Source organism: Microtus pennsylvanicus, chromosome 5 (genome assembly GCF_037038515.1).
Source record: "Microtus pennsylvanicus isolate mMicPen1 chromosome 5, mMicPen1.hap1, whole genome shotgun sequence".
Classification (NCBI taxonomy): Eukaryota; Metazoa; Chordata; class Mammalia; order Rodentia; family Cricetidae; genus Microtus; species Microtus pennsylvanicus.
In genome coordinates this window covers 130,315,161-130,318,577 of record NC_134583.1, presented here as the reverse complement: position 1 = coordinate 130,318,577, position 3,417 = coordinate 130,315,161, and the positions used below count along the sequence as shown (strand labels likewise).

Here is a 3,417-nt window from a genome sequence, read left to right as displayed (position 1 = left end):
ATTTTGTCTACTTCCCTTATCCAAGAGGATAACTATATGTTTTTCCTTGGGTTCACCTTCTTACTTAGCTTCTTTAGATTCGCCTATTGTAGACTCCGTGAGCCCTATTTATGGCTAGAAACCAATTATGAGTGAGTACATCCCATGTTCATCTTTTTGGGTCTGGGATACAGTGTTCTTAACCACATAAAGAAACAGTAGAGCTTTCGCCGCCTGACGCCGCCGAGGTCGCACGCGTGAGGCTGGTCCGCAGCAGCCGACATGCGCTACGTCGCCTCTTACTTGCTTGCCGCCCTTGGGGGCAACTCCTCTCCTAGCGCCAAAGACATTAAGAAGATACTAGACAGCGTGGGCATCGAGGCGGACGATGACCGGCTCAACAAGGTCATCAGTGAGCTGAATGGAAAAAACATTGAGGATGTCATCGCCCAGGGTGTTGGGAAACTTGCCAGTGTGCCTGCTGGTGGGGCTGTGGCTTTTTCTGCTGCCCCTGGTTCTGCAGCTCCTGCTGCTGGTTCTGCCCCAGCTGCAGCAGAGGAGAAGAAAGAAGAGAAGAAGGAGGAGTCCGAAGAGTCGGATGATGACATGGGATTTGGCTTGTTTGATTAAATCTGTGCTCCCCTGCAAATAAAACCTTTTTATGTATCTTGAAAAAAAAAAAAAGAAAAGAAACAGTAGAAACTAGACAACTAAAAAAGTGATCTGAATTCTCTTTCCTTGGCTTAATATGGTTTTCCATTGAATGTTTTCTAGAAAATATTAAAGATTTGGGTGTCAACATTTCAGGCTATAAATCATGTCTTTTTAATGGTAAAAGAGGATTACAGGACAGAAAATGAGATCATTTAACAGGATCCCAGACCTTAGCACAACCAACATTGTGATGGAAGAAGCATTCTGAGCATGAAACCCAGCATACAGGCAGCATCACCTGCCACAAACAAGGACAAAAACCTAATCCCTCAAAGCTCATAGTTCTGGATATGTCCCTAAATGTACTTATATTACATTTGGCTACTGTAGTTACACTTTTGGTTAACTGTTCTTGCTAACTGAGATGTGCCAAGCCCAAATTTGGCTTTTGCTCTTGAAAGCTTAACCCAAGAAAGGTTCAGATATACACTGGATCTCCAAAAACAGTGCATTGTCTGGACAGCTAGTAGAATTTCTATTGGCACTAACCCATGCCCAAGCAGTCATCTTTGATGGATACTTATGGCACAATAATCTTGTAGATACCAAACAACATGGCTGTGGTGCAGACTTGGGAATTGATCATGGAAATGGACAGCGCATGGTGCTCAGGGCATTTTAGAGGTAACTGATGGAACTAATTCATGATTGGGTGGGAACAGTGGTGAAGAGTGTTCCAAGCACTGATCCCATGTGACAGACTTGCATTGCTTAAGGGAGTTGTCACCATTTACTGAGATTTGTTAAGGAAAACCAATGTGTAAGTTTTCTGTTGGACATAATATTAAATATGCATCACGGTTTTTTAAATACACATATTTGGAGGTCAGAGGAGTTGTTTAGGTGTTTAAGTGAGAATAAAAGTAAGAGAGGCTTGCTTACCGCCTTAATTCTCAACACAATTCCTAAGGAATTTCAACAAAATTGATCTTCATATCTATCAATAATTCAATGTGTTTTCAATATTAGAATATTGTGACCTAGACATAGGGTATGTAAAAGATGCAGTGTTTGGAATAATAACGCCTGTATTAAAATTCTCATCTCTGTTTTTGTCAGTATAAATGTTTATCTCTTGATTTAATTTTTGTACTGATTTGTTCATCTTTAATAGTAGATTAATAATAACTAATAACATTTTGCATAAAGTAATTAAAATAGTTCATGTAATAATTATATGCTTCATAAACTTTAAGGATAACAACCATAGAAATGCCTATGCATTTTCAATATTCACTTTCCTGTAAAAGTGACTGACTTCAGGGGACAATGTGGCATCAGAGAGATTGTAACCCTAAACTAAAGGATTCTAGATCTTCATATACTCACATATTGAAAACTGTTCATTAGCCCCTGGAATGGGACCCCATCAAGATGTCTTAAGAAACAAACTGAGATTTCACAGAGGAGGGTGTTTTGGCCAAGAGTATAGCACACAACCCTGTATGTTTCTCTGCTTCTGCCTCTCTTTCTGGTCTTGGCTCACAGTCACTACATAGATAGAGTATTGCTTTTGTCAATCTGAAGAATTCTTACTGATGTCACATATGCATTGACAGGAATCAGCATGAAGAGCTGTATGTCTTTACCATCAGGAACACCATCTGTAACTCACATACTGTGTGTGCTTAGAAATGTGTCTGACCTGGAGGTAGGAGCAGAGTAGGATCATTCTTTATTCTGAGTTTAGAATAGAGCCAGTTCTGAATGAATGTCATTATCTATTTCCTTCTTGGTTTATACTTTATATTAGTGAAGTGTGTAGAAATTTTAAAATGTGCATTTTATGGACTCATTTTAATAATCAAAAACACATTTTCAATATAGGCATCTCTATGCACAGCATCACCTCTCTTTTCATTATTATTCTCTAGAATGTTTTAGTGGGTATCATTTTCTTTAAATTGATAAATCTCTATTTAGTAGCTCCACGTACAACTATAGGCAGTTTTATAACACAATGGTCTTTTAAAGCATTATTTAAAATGCAATTTTTTAAAAAGCTTTTATCGGTATGTATTAGAAATATAAATATTCATAGATTACTATTCTTTGAAATATGTTGGCTAAATTTACATAGAGATGAAAGTGGAAATTTATGAAATGCTATTTTATATTCATTCTGATTACTTAATGTCAGTCATATTTTCTGGTTGAGGCCTTTAGTGAAGTGGTCCACATGTCTCAATGGGGAACTTATTCCTATACCTAAGAAAACTGTATGGATTTAACCAGAGCCCAGCTTTGAGATGGCTATAGAAGACAGAATAGAGAGGGAGTAGAGGTTGGAAATTAGAATTGTGGAGATTTAATTCATTTGATTTGAGAAATTCATAATTTGTCTCCTCTTAAAAGAGAAGAATTATAAATGGAAATTTTAATTAATTAAATTGTATGACTGGTGCCTGTCTTTGATCAACATCATCTGAGCAGTTATCTGCTATTAAAGGACAATCATTTTGATATAAGGTTTATTGTACATGTTCCTGTACTTGTTAATATAACACACACACACACACACACACACACACACACACACACACCTCTTTTGGAAAGTTTTTTTTTCACTCTTTGTCTGATTGCATGTATTTATGGATCTAAACTTTTTAAATCTTTGATTAAATTTTTAGTTGCTTTCATTGTGACCAAATATTAGTAACTGCCATTTTATTTTAGTATTTCAAAACCTACTAGCACTACCAGCTATTGTCCAATTTTGATTCT

At 36.9% G+C, this 3,417-nt stretch overlaps 1 pseudogene; it reads left to right on the top strand.

Moving 5' to 3' along the window:
- Positions 1-208: 208 nt before the first annotated feature.
- Positions 209-681, top strand: LOC142851218 (large ribosomal subunit protein P2 pseudogene; annotated as a pseudogene).
- Positions 682-3,417: the final 2,736 nt, after the last annotated feature.